The sequence below is a fragment of the Lineus longissimus genome, chromosome 7 (genome assembly GCF_910592395.1).
Source record: "Lineus longissimus chromosome 7, tnLinLong1.2, whole genome shotgun sequence".
Lineage (NCBI taxonomy): Eukaryota > Metazoa > Nemertea > Pilidiophora > Heteronemertea > Lineidae > Lineus > Lineus longissimus.
The window spans coordinates 3174900-3193459 of record NC_088314.1 but is presented as its reverse complement, the minus strand read 5'-3'; the positions used below and the strand labels follow the sequence as shown (position 1 = coordinate 3193459).

The following is an 18560-nucleotide window of genomic DNA, read 5'->3' as shown; positions in this document are numbered from 1 at the left end:
CAAGAGTATCAGGTTTTGGGGTTGCATGATGTCACAGCTTTATCAGAATTCTATCTTAGCAATTAGACTTGAAAAGGTAGTTGTGTAGTCTGTGTGTCCAGATCTCCCAGGAGCGATCCAGGCCGGAGGCTCGACAGCTGCCGTAGGGAAAGCTACAGAAGGCATTATGGGATTGCAAGCCTCGGGTGCTCCTCCCATAATGCCCTTGGGCATGTGTTTCCTTAACTAGCTCAGAAAATGAGGCCGTAGATGTTCGCGTTACGTGGGTGATTTGGCGATTCTGGGATGCGTTCTCGAGAGTGCCTAGGGACAAAAGCCAAGAGCAAAATGGAACGAGAGGTGCACACAGCTACCCCTTGGGCGGCTCTTGGCCGAAAAGATCAAAGCACATCAGAATCAATACTAAACGATGTCCCAAACCCCCCGGATCGCTAATGTAGAATTAAATTATCCATGCCAATCAAGAAGGTAGAAATCACAAAGATTCATTTTCGAGTATTGGGTGAAGATCGACATGTGGAACCCGAGACCCCAGTTACCCGTTTTTTTTGTTTCCCTTCATGAACTGAGACATGGTCATGTCCAATGTGGCAGAAAACACCTGGCATTGTTTTTATGTCAATTTTTTCTGCACAAGACATCCTACGGTGGTCAAAATTAACTCTTCGGAACAGTTATCCCTTTAGTGACTAGTCAAAGCCATAAACTTACAGCATCAAATTGTTAAATTTAGCCAGACAAAATCTTCTCCAATCTGGTCATCGAAAACCGACTCATAGAATGAAAGACTTGTCAATCAATGGATGGATATTGTATTGGTAACTGTACGAATAACACAAGGAAGCACACAGAAATCTGGAGAGTCAGAAACTTGTCACTTGTCCAGCAACCCACTGTCACAGCATCTTGTAATACTGCATCACTAAAAAGTTAATCTCCACTGATTGAGTTGCAGCCCGTAAGACCACTGGGAGTCTGTAATAACATCTTGCTATGCTCACAATAAAAGGCTATCACAAAAGTTTCTCTCTGTGATTTGATAGAGAGATATGAAATGCGTAAGAGAACTTGTTAACACGTTGCATGTGAACAGGGACCTGTGAAAATGATTTGAAATATATAAATGAACTCACAGGTGCATTTAACAACCCAATACCTTCCTTTCATGTCGCCCAAAATCAAAATATACTTGCTCACCCTATTAATCTGCTTGGAGGCTTGCCAACTGCTTAACTATCTCTCATATGCAAACATTGTCCTCTAACTCAAGAAGTCATCGGCAGAAGCAACTATGAATATTTGATGTTGTTAAAAAAACATCAAATAGTTGAGCAATTCCCGCATGCATCATCATTGAAGAGAAGCAAAGGACATGATTGATGATGAGCAACATTGAAAAAGTTTTCAAGCGTTCGTACAATTTTCCCTTGGTATTTCCTTGGCGCACACACACCAAAAATAAGGAAAATGAAATTTGCCAAACGCAATGACGACAGAACGTGTAGCTGCTCTGAAAGATAGTCACTGAACCCAATTTGCTGTGCCATGCGGAAGAAGTATACTGAAAGAGCTGTCTCCTAGTTGGCTTTACTGGTAGTCCCATCGGTACATCGTCAATTCTCATAAACCAAGAGTACTGAAAACATGGACCTAAAAACATGCAGTTGTCATATAATTTCGAGTCCTGAAGGGTAGCTAGTTTCTTCAAGATTGTGGGTGCCAACAAAGACGGAATTCTGAAGTATCAACAGTGTGGTTTCTTTTCAAAGTGCAACACTGGTGACATCATCTTCAAATTTTTCTCGTTCCACCAAAGATCATGAAGCCGTGAATTTTTCACATGGGATCCAAGACAGGTGAGTCACCCTTGACATGTCATAATGAATCGAACAGGTTACTTAGCAAAGAAACTCTTGGCATGACTTCTTGTGAAGTCCCAGATGATCCATCAGGACTCCATGGTGGCATGGCAAAGCCACAGTCATAATGACTTGAACAGGTTACTTAGCAAAGAAACTCAGGGAATGACTTTTTGTAAAAGTCCGTAGCGATCTATCAGGAACTCCACTGAGGCTTGGTAGATGCCGAGTCAGCACGAAGGATATGTCATCAGTACATGGTTTGAAAGTGGTTGTTGCACACCTTCTGTGAACTATTCACTAGAAACACAATTTAGCAAGTCCGGTAATCTTTTGGTGATCCACTAAAGTCGATTTTACAACAGCAGTTAAACAAAATATTGAATTTCATCTCAAACTTCACAGTCCAAAGTTGTGGGTTTTTTTAACAGAATTAGCAAGAATCCGACAATATACCACCGAGAACGAGCCATTTAGAGCAAAATACCGACATATTTTTCCAGTCATTCTAGGCTTTCTCCATGCAGTGTTATTTTTCTCGGGAAATGGACTATATTCGAAATTGTCTACTGCTCATCACAACAAGACTTATACAAACGTGTGCAATTGACTAAGCATGAACGCTGTCAGCCACACAGAAGCCATCCCATGGTTTTCATAGCGGATGAGCGGTCAGACTCGGAAATAATTAATCAATTATTACTTAATTAATTAGTGGCCAATGAAATGGACAGGTGAAGCCATTTATTTGCAGCATCTCTATTCTGTCTGCAATCACCCAAAAAAACTTCTGGCGAACACTTATCTTTGCTAATTAGAATGAGTAAGCCATTTGCAATGCCTCAGTTATGCTGAACTGATCATGAATTTAAATGTCTCGTGGGTTACATTTGTCGTATTCATGATTTCTGTCATTTTTTGAGAGAGAGGTGGTTTAGTGACTTGAAACCTAGTTGAAGACTAGAGGATATCTAGTGGAAACATCTATGAGGTAATGTCATTCACTGGCCACTGCACACTTTCAGTTCAAATAAAAAATGACAGTATTGCCAGGCCCCCTCTGTACATCGAAAGACAGTTACCCTCCAATTGCTATTTAAAGAACTGATTCCGGCCTGGAAATATCGTGTCTCACCAAATTCACAATGGCGAAGCTAAAATGTAGGCCAAAATGAAACATCGTAACAAAGGAAGAATTGAAATCCACTACCCCGCATACAGATTAGATTCTGTGACACATCATCATTGACAGACATATTACTCCACATCAACAAGGGATGCAATCCTTCCGATATTTAAAAAGCAGCCCCCCCCCTCGAATCCCTAATTTCCGTGGGATTACTTACCCTGCAATTTAAAGCCCCTTCATGATTACCCTAAAGAAATCTTAAGTATATCATTAATATTTGAATTGTGACTGTATTATTCATGATATAAATTGTCATCCCTCCCAAGGATGACTAACTGACAAATGTAGTTACATTATTCTCCATATTCTCCAGATTGCAGAAGAATGTCTGGCTACTTCAGAAAACCCATTCCCGAAACCACTCTGTAATGATTCCTTACAGTTCTTTACCAACAATACTTCTCAATGAACTATTATAAGGAAAGGTTCGTGTTAATCATTTATTTATGCATTACAGTAATGAAACAAGGATTTCGTCAGATGACAATATGACAATATATCCAGCCACAGCACCCGATTCAAAACTAACCAAGCAATACCTGATAATTACAGACAACATTGCATATTGCTTTCATTTTGGCTGTCGCTGCGAGTGGACTAGGTAACCCAGTGAAGGTGGTGACTCAACCTGTAATTGGCTAGGAATGAAGTTGGGATACACGTCCTTTGTAACCGTATTTACGAGAAAATTGTCAATTTCCCATTACCCTTGGCATGTTTGTTATATTCGCTTGTTAAGGATGTGGAGTCATTGCAGCTCTGACATAATGCAGCAGAGAGGGAGAAGGTATATCCCTTCTAGATTAGCATTCGTTCACTGCTGATTTGTAATACCTGAATAGCTCACCAGATCGGGAGACTGGGGCCATTTCAGTTGGCTATGAATGATCACAGAACAGATCACTTCATCCAAGAACCTCTCTTATTTGGTCCTCTCATTCTTTTATCCAGAGAAGCTTCTCTATTACACTCAAAACATATCATGGGTGGAGCCTGCTCAAAGAAGAAGATCCAGGCAGACATAGAGCAGATCTGTTCATGCTTGGAGCAACTTTGCTCAGCTTACGAGATCTGGTGATGTGTCAAGTTCATTGTAATACAATGCAGATGAGTTCATTGTTTGTGCATTATTGGGGAACAGTGTGGGGGTTGAGGCAATCTGCTCCACATCTCTCATCATCTGCCCATTTAACCCCACAGGCAAGTTCCTGTCTGAAATATGGCACAATATCATGAATATACTTAATTCTGTTTCCAACAACACAAAATTGTCATTGGTCAGGTTGAGACAATTTAGAAATTGCCCATTAACATTTTTGCATCATAACACAATCCTCTCCACATGCTGAAGTCAATGCTAAGGTCAACAATATCTTTTGATGGGCATGCTCCACCTACCATCTACCAGTAGACTGACTTCCCTCAAGAGACCCATAGTCCCAGACCGCAGGAGACTGTCTCGTTGTAGAATATGGTCCAGGGGCGAGACTTTCACAAATCTGGTATTGAGAGTATTGAATGATACATCTTCAACATGGCACCAACTTCTTTGTCCCAACTTATCAAAGAGCTCAATTTTCCAGTTAATGGGGTCACAAACATTTTATGAACCTTCCTCACCGCACCATTGTCACCTTAAACTCTACCATTTTGCAAATTTTGAGATTTTCAAGAGCTTTGGAAACACAATGGAGTGGTGTCCCATCTCCTCTTTGTAACTGCATTATCGTGAGGTTCAAACCTGTCAACACAGTCAAAAGCTTAATACCTAAAGTCTACATTCTGCCAGCGGCATATTTGCAACTCGTCAAGGTTGACAAGCTTACAAGTTTTTGCGAAACGAACATCCATTTCAATATAAAATTCACCGAAAATTTCCATTGTTTTTATTCACTCTGTCCACAACTTTGCGGTGTTTGAAAGCAGACTTTAACTTTGATACGACTTTGTCATTGTCTTTGAAGATTTTGTCTTCATCTCGGCGGTGTTTGGAAAGAATATTGGTGGATTCAACATCTGGTAAATTAAGAGTTGGTCAGAGAAATATTAGTAATCATGGTATTTTGGTTTGATCCCACAAATCCAATTGACAAACACTTTCATCCTGCTCATTTGATGCTGAAAATGATGAAATTTTTGCTCGTTGTAACTTTTCTTTGCTAGCATCATCATTTGTTCACCATTTTGCCCTTTTTACTGTTGCCTTGCAGGGGAGGAAATATTTTGCTTTCACGCACAAGGTATAATTTTTTATAGATAAACCAGTAATAAGACAGTGAAAGTTCATATTAATAGACAGCAGTGTTAAGGTCTTAACAGTGCAAATATTGCCTCAACATTGAATACCTATTGTTTGCTTGGCTTGTCAGAGTTTGGTGTCTGGAGAGTGCGTAAGAAAGTAAAACACTGTAATAACTTGATTCATCAACTTCACGGAGAACCACAACTCTACACCACATATTGACGTAGCTCTTCCTAACAAAATAATTACCTGCTCAGGGAGTTAATTACAATCACCCTCTAGTCTGACCGGCAAAGAGAGTCAATGCAACACCTAGAAACGTTTGAAGACTGAGACCCAAAGTGTATCCGGCAATAGATCCTGGAGCCTTTTCCTGAAATCAAATGCCGATTTCCGCTTTCGGGAAGATTGAAATACCACAACCACGCCTCGGGGCAGGACAGAAAATCCTAAATCCACTGCGGAGGGTCTCCACCTGAGGAAACATGACCAGAAGCCTGTTTCAAGGTTACTCCAATCTCAAGGTCAAAGCACTGTCCAGGTCACGTCAAGTTGAACTAAACTTTCTACGGATGCATGCATTCTATATCTGTCTCTGTTCTAGGTTCTTTTAGAAGAGAACAGATATCGTGAATGGAATCAAGGTTTTTGTATTCACCAATAACGAATTGTTCGGTTCTTTTAAAATGATACGAAGCAGTGTAATGCCTGAAGAGAACCTAATTCTCATTTTTAGGAAATAGTCGACATGTGGTTCTCATGGCACTGTACCTTCCCAATATTCATCCATCTGTGTCTCGATTTTGGATATCATAAAACCTAGCCAATGAATTACTCTTTTGGGAGCACTACCTAACTGGTGTCAAAATCTCTAGCCATCCATAAGCAATCTTCAGAGTTAATCAAAATTGTTGTTTTAAGAAAAGAATCGACATGTGGTAGTTCCCCATCCCTGTATTCATCATCACAAAAGGCACCAACGGGACATGCTATGATTTTGAAGCACTTTCAATATTTACATAAGACAAGTGCGCCCTGGGGGAAAGAAGCTCGAGGAACAATTGCTTTCACCATAGGTGTTCATTGTGAGTGAAAGAATGATTATGATTGCGTCGAGTCCATAGGTTGTCTTTACTATTTTACACAACTGTGATAATCATCCATTATCATCAGCTGATTCCACAATAAAGTCCGTTTGGTGTAGCCCGAAGTAGGTTATAGTTTTCTGTTCCATTTTACTGTTTGTAACAGAAAGACTTAAAACTGAGAACACAACATCCAAATAGCATCTGATGTCACTATAGATAATCTGATGTGATGAGGTTTGCCACAAAAGTTTTGAGAAGAGTTGTGATTGATGAACCTTGCCTAACTGACATCTGAAGGGATGCAACAACATCCTCTCGATTCACAGTCTAATTTTCACACCAAAAAGTTTTCAAGTGAAAACTATGAAACGAAAACTTTCATATACTTCTGCTTGACATACTATTCAAAAGCAAAGGTCCCAAATTTAAAACCCGTATAAGAGCCCTTGTAATACCGACCACCAACTGTGTAGAAATCACATTTGAATAACTTTAATACGCTTTCGGTCAGTTACTAATTTGATAGGGTAGGTGAACCTCCAGTTCACTAATATTGAAAATGTGCAAGTGCATTGATGCCTGATATTAAGTATGATGGCAAAGAAAGGCATCAAGCCACAAGTCTTGTGCCATTCTTCTTCAAATAAAACGCAACATGATTTCTCATGAAGGCCGCTTCCAGATGGTTGCGTCCCTCTTACAGAGCTAATGTACCCTGCATTTTTCATTCCCTAAATGTTACGGTCGCGCCACTTCAAAAACAATAGTTTTGATTACAAGCGAAGGCAATCCATTTGAGAGCAACCCAGCCAAGAGGCAGGCATCAAAGATTGCTGCACACTTTTCATTTTGTAATAAGCCTGACAATTCTTTGAAACAAATCCTTTGTTGTCCGGAAGGACATCTCGAATTGGTAAACTGACCCAGAGGCAGGCCATGCAAGTGGGGATCTTTTTCATTTGAAGGGGGAGGTTTTTCAGCTGGATAGTCAGATTCAAAGCAAAAGTACAGGAAGAGTTTGTATTCATTTGCTTTGGTCAATGTCAAGGCCAAGTCAAAGAAGGATTCCGCGGTTTATCCAGCCAATCAAGGTACGTTGTATCAATTTCAGAATTTTTCAGCTGGTTTGGTCAAAGACAAGGCCAAGTGGAAGAAGGATGCCTCGGTTTATCCGAAAAAGCAAGGCCTAGTGTATTAATTTTGGAACCTTTTTCAGAATCTATTCTTTCACCTACAAAGGCTCGATACATTCTTTGGAGCCATTTTAAGCTGATGAGGTCGAAATCAAGGCCAAGTTTGTCAAGATCAAGAAGTAATCCTTTGCTTATCTGCCAAATTAGGCCAGTACATCTTGTCATTCCTATCTTTTGTAATCAAAGGCAGTGATTTTAAGTTAGTTGCTCAAGGCCATGCAACTGGCTTATCAAGCAAAGACAGGTCCATTTCTATTCTTTTTTCACAAGAAGATGAAAAATTAACAGTTGGCTGGTTCACTTGAGGCAGATGCACACACAAGTGGAATCCATTTTCAATTTCTATTTTGTCATCAAGGACTTTTAGCCTGGTTGACTTGGCCAGACAGATTTTGTCACAGACGACACCACCAATCTTCTGACCTTCACATTGTTTGTCAACAATGGCCATACCCCCAGCATTGATTTTAATCAAAATGTTTGCGTTTGACGCACATCATCCCGAGGGTGGACACGAGCGGATTGGACTATTTTAAAATAATCGAGTTAACTTGTGATTTTTCATTCTTCGATGAAGGACACTGGTTCGTCATCAGAATGGCAAGGCGATCAAGGCTTCAGTTCCTTGAGGGTGTACACATGGACTTCAAAGAGCTCCAAAATAATTCAATTTTTAAATTACTTTTTTAGTGCAAAAGAAGGATGACTGCAGGGAAGCATTGTCTTTGGATGTTGCCAATTAAAACTGTATCATCAATGTGGTTTGTTTTTTTTTATTTAGAGATTGAGCACAGCTTCAAGTCTAAACTACCACATTTGAAGTTTCGTGATGTCCTGATAAAGTATGTCCACCAAAATACCATTCCTGTCAGATTGGATGTTTTCCAAGGACCTGCATACTCTTCTTAAATAAGCTGACCATACATATTTTATATACCTTGGGCTTGAAGCAGGAAGAACAAAGACAGTTCTACTGTACTGTTCAGTGTTACTGTGAGGACTCATAATCACTTTAACAAGAAAACTTCCTAAGAAAACTTCCTAGATTGGTGATCAAAACTTCCCTGCGACAGAAGAAGTATTCATGGTCAAGGTTTATCTCATGTCTGACCAGGGAAATGCACCATCTTATCATGTGCCCATTGTTACCCTTACCCAAATACCCTTTATGAATTATCAAAATTTGCATTTTCCATCAGGTCACACCTGCTGAACCGAATCGACTCGGCTTGTGCTTTAAGCCCCTCGAGCTCACTTCCCTCTTCAGGATATTTCCACACCTGCCCATAATTGGTCAGTTCCCTCGAGGCAGAAGGAAATTTGTTGATAATGTCCCATGCCCCTTGTCAAGAAGGGTCACTTTCTCCAAGAATTATCATACTTTCAATCATGTATCATCTCATGCTTGACAATCACCTCTTGCCGAGCGGAGGCAGAATGACTGGTTAAAGTACTAAATATCCGTTTGAGACTAGCTGTTCCCTTACTATCTTTAAAAACAATAAGAAATGGTAATGAAGGAAGAGTGATAATTCCTCAATGAATTTCTGATGACTACGTTTCCCTTGTTTTCAGAAGGCATTCAGTTCTGCTAGGGATTATATCTTTATCATTCTGACAGATTGGAATATCAAAATCACTGATCTGAATACATGGATAGAAATCTCCTTTGGCTGCTAAGTCTACTGATATTTGGAGCAAGGTGGTGTAGATGTGAAGTTGTCTGTCTCTGAAATAATGGGCAGTGAGTTAAAACCCTTTTCTGGTCAGCGTGTAACACCACAGCCTCATTCCTGGCTCAGGTGATGCTCAATAATATCACTAGTTGCCTAGTATTTAGACAAGTTGTTGTGGCAGACCCATACAAGATCAGTATAAAACAGGTTCCGAAATCTTCCATTTTTAGTAAGTGATGGCTGGTGGTTTCAAAGATGTTGTAGGAAGACCAGTCACATCGAGACATGCAAGAATATTACTGCAGGCTTAGAAGATTTGAAACTTAATAAAACAAGTCTTATTCAACACGACAGCATCTAAAACTAGCACTTTTCAATCATTTTGGTCCCCTACTCTTATTACAACCACAACGTTACCAACAGAATAGATGAACTGAACAGAAATTGAAAGTACAACCTCTTAGAAAAAGCTCTAAAACAAACTACTTGAAACGTTTTGGGCCCCTCGAGCAAGTTGTGCTTCCAGTTTGTCGAGTAGGCAGCAGGAAGCAAGCCCGAGCCATTCATGACCAGATTTCACCAGGTCGAGACAACCATCTTAAGCAAATGTCAATCCTTACGATAACAGACGACAACTTCATTCAAACGCTAGTAAGGACAATGGCTCCAGCGTCTGCTCAATCAACTGGACAATCGTGCAGCTTGCCTTTGTTCGATTAATTGGATCTATTATTATACACAATAAATCGAGATTATCAAGCGCTGGGCAAGATTTAATTTCAAATACAAACACGAATCAATAGAAATCCTGGTGATGAAACTGCCTGGCCAACATACCAAAGAGTTTCAAAACCAAACTGGTCCTATTGTAATTCTCTGAATCAAAATTATGTTAAAATAGAAACTGGAATTTTCATGAGGTTGATTGTTTAACTTTTTGTTAAAGTAACAGTTACAACAGATAAAGGCAAATTGTGGGGCATAAAAGAGGACGTCGCAATTGTGATGTCGGTAACCACAGTTAATGAGAAAGTGAGTCTGTTATTTTAACTGCTGATGTCAATTGTTCTACTTTTCGCCTGTGGCATTTTTTTAATTTTCCGGACAAGGTAATCTCCTCATTTGAATTCTGGCCACCAAATTTAATCAGTCCTTTTTTATTCAAAATGAAATTCTCTCTTTAATTATCACATTGTTAGTTATCTTCCTCATCAAGGAATGCAAAATATGTTTCAAAAAAGTCATTCTATTCTTGTTTTCCAATGGATCAGTGTTAAATCCATTACAACAATCTATTTCTAATCTGTAGAAAAATTGACCAACCTGAAGCTCATACCAGTATCTCATCAGATAACATAATTACCTACATCAGATCAACAAAATTTTTAGTAAAAAAGTCTTTAAATACCCATTATATCCAAATTTATTTGATTTAATCAATCCAGTGTGTTAATCTTCTTTCCTTTGGTCATCAAAAACAAATATATCTTTAAACAAGGGTTTGAATCGTACTCACAAAACTAAAACACCTGCACAAATGTTTGCAATTCAACCAAGGGCACTGGTATCTCACCCACTGACACACTGACACAATCAGTACTTCCACCCATCCAGGACTAGACACAACAACATCACTGGCACCAACGAATCTAATTCCGACCCCAAGCTGCTTTGGACGCAAGGGAAAAAGATGGACAAGTCAATTTGGCCACTGATCACGACGTGAAGACCAGTCAATTGCAGATAATGAACTGAGGACCAGAGTGGCTACTTTTCATGTCAAGAAAGTCTGGTGCGAGAGATGATCAAATTCTCAGTGGGTGATTCAGAGAAATTAGGACACTGGTTATCTTTGTAAGAAAATGAACTGGGTACTTTTGTAAAATTCTTCAGTGAAAGGTTGTGGGTCAACCATCATCGACTTTAAAAGAAGAACTTCAAAGAAATTATAAAATTCGCAGCATGCTATTAAGGGACGTCAGGACATACATGTTACATTATCGCCAGTTCAAAACATCACTTTGCCTTCAGTCCCGAGCAGGATGACGAGAATTCAATGAAACCTATCTGTAGGAACCAAAGAGAACACCGACTGTCCTATACTTAGCCATTTCTGGTCACTATCAACTGTAATCATTTTACCAAATTTTTACATGAAAACAAAAATGCATGCTAACCTCAAGTTTCGAAAGCAGATACCATATTCATTTCTTCTTGCCACATATTTACTTTAGACGTAATGACGAGAAAAGTATAACAAACCCTTCCTACCTTATTCAAGTTATTATCTAAATCATGTCCCGAAATCACCATGATGGGGTCAGTCAGACACACTAACTTTCCATTATCTCGCATTGTCACATAAAAGAACCCAGTCTCCTCCGAAAAGAATGGATGCAAAGTGTGGTGAATACACCCTAGCCACTCAAGAAACTGTTGTCAATATGCAGATCCTTGTCCTGAACACTACACCGTCCTAGAGGCTGCCTCAGGAGCGAGGGGAAAACGACAAAATCCTCAGTGAGAATTTGACATAGACGGAGGCCACAGATAGGAGAACAAATGCACAAATGCTTGTATTATGCAACATCAATGCTACTGACAAAGACTAAGATCCGCGAATTCTAAGCAGATACAGAACCCTGTTTATAATTCGTATCCTAAAGCATCCGAATCTTCGAATAATTGATGATCCCAATCTTCCCACGTGTGCTCATGTGCTCGTCAGACTGATGAACTGACAAGTGAATAGCAGCGCCAGGGTCCTATGGTGGCACTCACTGCTAGGGTTCTACGCTCGCCTTACGCTAGCAGTTATGTAAATTCTACGTTAAGGGATTCGGCGGAAACGAATACTGATGATGATGATGTCATCAGATTTGTGTTCATGCTACGCTGCCCTTTGCATGGTCACTTCACAGGGTAGCGTAATACTCTAAGATAATAATGTTGCGATAACGCTCTAGCTAATTTGTACGTATCCTTTGTGGTCGTATGGCATTTGTTAGATCTTGAAAGTGAATCGCAGAGCAGACGGGGAAAATATAGTTATGGTACAGACAGATCAAATTGTCTTCTTTTGAGGAAGATCTTTGACATCTTTAAGGGGTGGTAGTGGAGGCCTTGAAGTCAGTAGTGAATCAGTCAGACTTCAGGAAATGGGTTCATGTTCTTTGACTGGCAGTCTTAGTTTCTTGGAAAATATATACTCAAGGGGAAACAATGGTGGGATGCAATGACAGTTGTAATATATCAAACCTCAGAATAGAGTACAACAATTCTTTTGCATTATAAAGGAATAACAGCATATAGTGAACAGCATATAGTGGACCAAAAATTCAGAGAGAGAGGATGCGCCCCAGCTCTTAGCATTCAAATTCCCTGGTGATTCTGGAAAAGGAGGAGTTTAAGGGGTCTGCCTCTGAAGCAGACTTTCCAGGCAGACCACATTGATACTGCTGATAATATGGTAAAAGCCAGACATTAACCTTTTACATAGGAGGGGGTGTATATTTAAGGAGCAATCAGCAAAGATAAGAGAAATACTTCTGTCATCAACGAATGACATTTAACTTATCTTCGTCCAAGCTATTTCCGTACTTTACGAGAAATACTAAAATAACGCAGTAAAGATTCGATCAGAAAACAGGCGAGAATTATCGACAAAGATTGCTTATAAAGTACAATGCCATCCTGATGCATTATCACTCTACGTTTTTCCTTGAGCTGTCAAACAGCCATCAGACCTGGCCATCCATTGTTACATGCGGATTCCAATCGATACGACCTAATGACTGATCATTGGCTGATGGAAGCGCCATTGACAGTTGAATCCACGATGTGTCAAATGTCAGCATTTACTCCACACAGTAGCCGATGTCTGGATGAGGTGGTATTGTTCCAGGTGTCGAAGTGATGGGTAAGGATTAGGTCCTGTAAATTTGAACACTCGGTAAAAAAACGTTCAGTTGGTGCAATATCAAACTTAACACAATAGCTGTAGCAATGTGAAACTGTTATAGCAACTGTTCTACACTTGCATAACAGTTGTGGGGGTTTTTTATGCACCACTGCCAGTGCTATACTGTGATACTGACTTGCTTACAGAATCACTTGGTGGAAATAAGCCTGCCGTAAAATGCATCCGAATCAAAGGATAAACATCAATGCATTTTCAAAACTTTCACTTTCATCGTTCATCACCAATCTAGTGTTATTGGTCCATTATCTGAAACCAAACAAAATGGCCTGAGAAATGAGCATTCTGAAGGATGAAGTGACAAAAACATGCGAGAAGAGTGAAAGATACCTTTATTGTCAAGCACAAGATTTTATTTTCTCTGACACGTCTAAAGAATAGTCACTTAATAGGAGATGAGTCCAAGCATACTCAACATTTGGGATATTTTTTACTTCAATAATAATCCATCAATTTTCCCCACTTGCGGTCTTTTGAAAAGATATGGCTTATCTAGAGATTGTTAGTGGCAAAGTTATCAGTTTAAAAGAGATATCCATCTACTTTTCTCAGCTCATTTCCTCTACTGCTCAATCCCTATTTAAGAGTCTCCAAAGGGAACTTAAAGACCAACACATTCTTAATGGTAGACAATCACCCAACTCAAGGACCCATTTTCTTGTAGTACTGCCTAGGAAAGAACAAAAGGTTTCCCATCCTGCAGCAAGATTTAGTTGCATACGATTTCCTGCAAAAGACGTCCAGATTTTTTTCAAAGCAGGAGACAATACCAGTATGATGTGACTTCGTAATTGGGGATAATCCATTGTGTTGGCCAGTTACCCATCCTCATTAGCAGCTTCAGCAACAATAGGAAGATGAGATACTGATGAAACTGTCTTAAAGATTTGGTCAGATATTATCTCATTATGGAGATTAAAACATATAACTGCCCATCCATGCCAACCGTTTTCCACCAATGGCGCTTAAAATTTGCCGATTTAGTCATTTAAACATTGTTTTGGGTAACTGTCTCTTTTACTTGTGCACTGGCAGAATTGTTTTAATCCGCCAACTATTACAAGTGCATTTTGACTCAAGTTGGACACGAAACGTACAAAATTAACACTACATGACAACCTACCATGCCACTGGAAATTGAAGTCACGACCAACCATGCAAATAACCAACAGTTAATGAAGTAAGGTACCCAAGACCCTCGTCCTTGGTCGATAATTTGAACATCTACCCAAGGGCAAATCAGAAACGGGATCGTGGGTAAACAAATTTATCCCTGCAGCACTATCTGATCTCGTCACCTGAATCCCCACTTAGTCATCGAACAAATGATCAGTTTGTGCTGCTGGTTTTTGCAGAAGTTGATGGCGAGATCTTAGTTTGTCATTTACTTAATATTCATATGGTTCATCGTCTATATTTAACTACATGTATACTTGTTCAAAGACAAACAGGCAAACTTCATGAAGTTCCAAATTCAACTTTGCTTTGAAAGAATTTGGAAAGATAGTCTGCACATCAAACTGATAGTGAAATGGCATGTTCTTGACTTTATGACACCATGACAAGTGCTTGACAATCAGGGGCGGGATAGGCTCACAACAAGCAAATACAATTGCTCTGCAAACATTGTCATGACAGTGAAGATGTCAATGTAAATCTTTGTTGGGGAGGCGATTAGCTGCTGAGTAGGATTGTGGTTTCAAATTCGCTATTGAATGTGAATTTTGTTTGCAGTTTCAAAGATGGATGTCTGTAAGGAGAAAGTGACCCTTGATGAAGGAACCGAACTAACCACTAAAAAGCTAACTACAGGCCTGCTGATACTGCCATTGTTTTTATGTTGAATCAGTGACCAAAACCTATTCCGACCCTGACCTATCAGAAACAGCAACATAATGTCATGATCTCTACCAGGCAAAATTTACATTCCATGTATTTTGTACACCAATATATTGCCAATGAGATAGACATTTTTACAGAAGGTGTATCACGTGGTTGGGAGTTGAGATAGGCAGATATCTAACTTTCTCCAAAAAATTGAGTAAGGTAATTTGTTTAGGAGCATGACGATATGGAACGGACCCAATTTCAAATTTTCCAAACAATTTCATGATGTGGTGTAAACTAGCCATATTGCAATCAACACTTTCCAAACAATTTCAGTAGCTAATGGATATTTGCCTACATTTCAACAACGAGCAAATCGTAATTACAACTAATCCCTAATTGCTCGAAAGCACAGATATCGGTTACAATTTGTAACGCTTTGAACACAGCCGTCGGATCTTTCTCTAACCATGTCACCCAGGTGAATCATCATCGTCACTCTTTTCCAATATATTCACTATCATTTAACATTTTCTGCTTTTTTGAAACTGATCTATTATAAACTTGTCAGTCGGGTGTCTTTGATGTTCAGCGGACCGCTTCAGGCCACGTTGTTACAGGTCTTGTGTATTTGTTGTAACAATTACACTGGCGCACTAGCACGAAGCACTCAGTGTACCAACATTGCTTTTTCATCAGTGAACCCTTCAGTTTCTCGAGTCATCTAAGTGACTGCTAATTATGTGTTTTGAAAGGGAAAGGACATCACAATGACACCAGATATGACTGATCGTTATTCTCTTCAGGCCATGCCAGTGACAATTTAATCGGCTGAATCACTAGAATCTTTCGAATTAATTGCAATCGTGTATGGATTCTAACCATTTAGTTTATTCCATATGGCACAATATGCATTTTAGAATGAATTTTGAATTTCTATAAGGAGTGTGTTTTATGGTATGGTGGTGGTTTGTGGTGATAAGCATGGTTGGGACTTTATAAAATGTTGCGCTCAAAAACATCAGCAGACTAAAATGATCCCCTTACAAGGAAGGGGAGGCAAGCAAATTTAAATTTAGTAATCTTTAGAATCCCTTGCAGCAAACTCACTGTAATGATTGTTCAAACAGCTTTACACATCCCTCGACCGACAATGCAAACCGAACATAAAAAGATAGTTATTTATTACAGTTTAACTCAACCCCTAATGGCCATTATCAAGATCACTGCAACACCCCTCTCGTTTTGTTCAACAGCCCCATTGAGAGATAGTGTTCTCTCTCCTGATTTACAGCCAAAATCAATGAAAGGAAAAGTCAGTACATCAAGATTTATGATCATTTGATTGGAGGGGGATTTCTTTCACTTTTTTATCATTTCATTACAGTGTTGCATTTAGCTGGTATTTAATGGTTTTTTATCATAGGAACTGATTTAGACCGACCTTTCAATTGGGTTTGAAAACAAAAAAAAACTTAATCTCATTATATTGGTATGAAATATGTTGAGAACAGATTATTCAGAAATCAGCATTTTGTGTTTTAGGTTTGAAGTTTACTGAATCTGATGTCTTATGAGTGCACAGCAGCACAAGAATAAATAATGTACAGTAAAACAAAATCAAAGTCTTTTCCATTAATTTTCGTAAAGCTCAGCCAAGTAATCCAATAAGTGTCAACCTGACTCAGCCAAGATCGAACATCTCACAATCCTTTGTCCAATAACTTCCCTTGACATTTTTTCCCCAATCCCCATAGAGAATAGGATTAAAAGCGTTCCAACTGACCATCGCCTAATGACCTAGCGCTCTTACTTACAGCACGATTTCCGCCACCTCCACGTTTTTATCGCCACCGATTATGACAAATTGGCTCAAGTTTACGTCAATTAGGTGTCGGACGTTTGAGGCAAGATTGAGCCAGACGGACTTCAAAGTGAAGGAGGTACTTCTGACGATTACATTGGAAGGCAGTAATCGTTATGCGTTACCGTCTTGTTACCGTTAATCCCGTTCCTGCGTCCGAATTCACGCAGTCATGAAATCTAATTTTTCCCATTTTTTATGTTACCTTTTATCTTAGTTAATTGCAATATGATATCTTTGTCATCGATCCAACAAAGAGCGTCAGTGGCTGCTACTGGCTACTGGACAGTGTTCCTGACCAGTAGTTTGAAAAATAGTGTCCATTTCTAAAGGGCAATGTCAGGTGCAGAATTTTGCTGATAAGATCAGTCCGTTTAGCTCCGTTTATAAGACCTCTCCTTCTTTTTGAAATGGGAGTATAGTTGCGGGTTAAAAATTTGAGATTGCTCACTTTTACCAATCTGTATGTTGTAAACCTTAAAAGGAAAGCAGCGTTTGTGGCGGAGATAACCATTTTAGCAGGATGACTCTTACTTTGGTGATGTCATCGAACACCCCGAAACGTCGTACACAAGATGAAAGAACCATGTCAATGCTAAATAGCATTACTTCGCATTGTCTTTACTTGAGTGAAGAGGTCAAAGGCAGAATCAATAGAATGAACAACAAATTCTACTTAGCCGAGTCAGAGGCAGGCTAACTTGATTTTGTTATTTGCGGGATGAATAATTCAGGTGGAATGCTGCAGAAATTGCTGCCTTTTGTTGTTCTTGATTTCCAAGGGAAGTTTGAGCAGATTGTTGGGCAAATTAGAAAATATTTCCTGGAGAGCTGATATGAGATGAGAAAGAAGCTTTATCGGTAAGCAATCTGGTAATTCATAAGATGGGACACGTTCTTTCTGGGATTAGGCCTAATTTGTTACCTGCCCAGATACCATATTCCTGAGCCGCATACAATATATATTGGTATTTACTATCCAATAGTTCATTTTATGAAAATATGCCACTGCAAGCAAAACAAGCTTCTATGACTGGGGGAAGTTGTCAGTAATTCGCTTCAAATGGTTCGTTTTCCCATGACGATCGGACACCAAAAAACATTTTGATTACTTTTCAATAATGTGTTCGTATTGCTACAGAAGAAAGAAGACACCAGCAAAATGAAACGGCCAGGGGCCATTGTGCTCACCGTATACATCTTTTAGTAGGCAGGATCATGCTTAGTTTAGAGGTGAATATGGTGAACACAATCAGGCATGAAGACTTTTTTTAGATGTGTATTGATGTCAAGTAATAAGACAGGGCAGTATATATAAGTTTATGATCCAACCAATAATTGTCTATGACATCAACAAGATCAATATCGTGTGATTGCTAAGAGTCCCTGCAATAAAAAATTCATCGAAAAAAAGTCATTAATAAGCGAGATATTGCATGTCCTACTTTTTCAGTTTTGACTCCCTGGTGGCCAAATCAAGAATCAGATCAGGCCAAAATTCGGTGTCAGAGATTATCTGATGTAGGGGGTTACATGTACCAACTTTCAAGTTCATAGCTTCAGCAGTTAAGAAACGTGCCATAGTTACACTCTAATGGCCAATTTACGCCATTTGACCTCTGTGACCTAGAAAAGGAGGTCAA

The 18560-nt window shown here is 39.4% G+C and overlaps 1 protein-coding gene across 2 annotated transcripts in view; it reads right to left on the bottom strand.

Annotated features, from left to right (window-relative positions):
• LOC135490636 (E3 ubiquitin-protein ligase PDZRN3-B-like) overlaps positions 1–18560 on the bottom strand; it is a 284538-nt gene that overhangs the window by 214517 nt on the left and 51461 nt on the right. Inside the window, exon 1 of one of the 2 annotated variants that reach the window (XM_064775921.1) lies at positions 11519–11559. The exons of the other annotated variant lie outside the window; for it this stretch is intronic. The gene's annotated coding sequence lies outside the window, so the exon portion shown is untranslated. Of the gene's footprint in view, positions 1–11518; positions 11560–18560 lie in introns of those variants that run through there. 2 annotated transcript variants of the gene reach the window in all.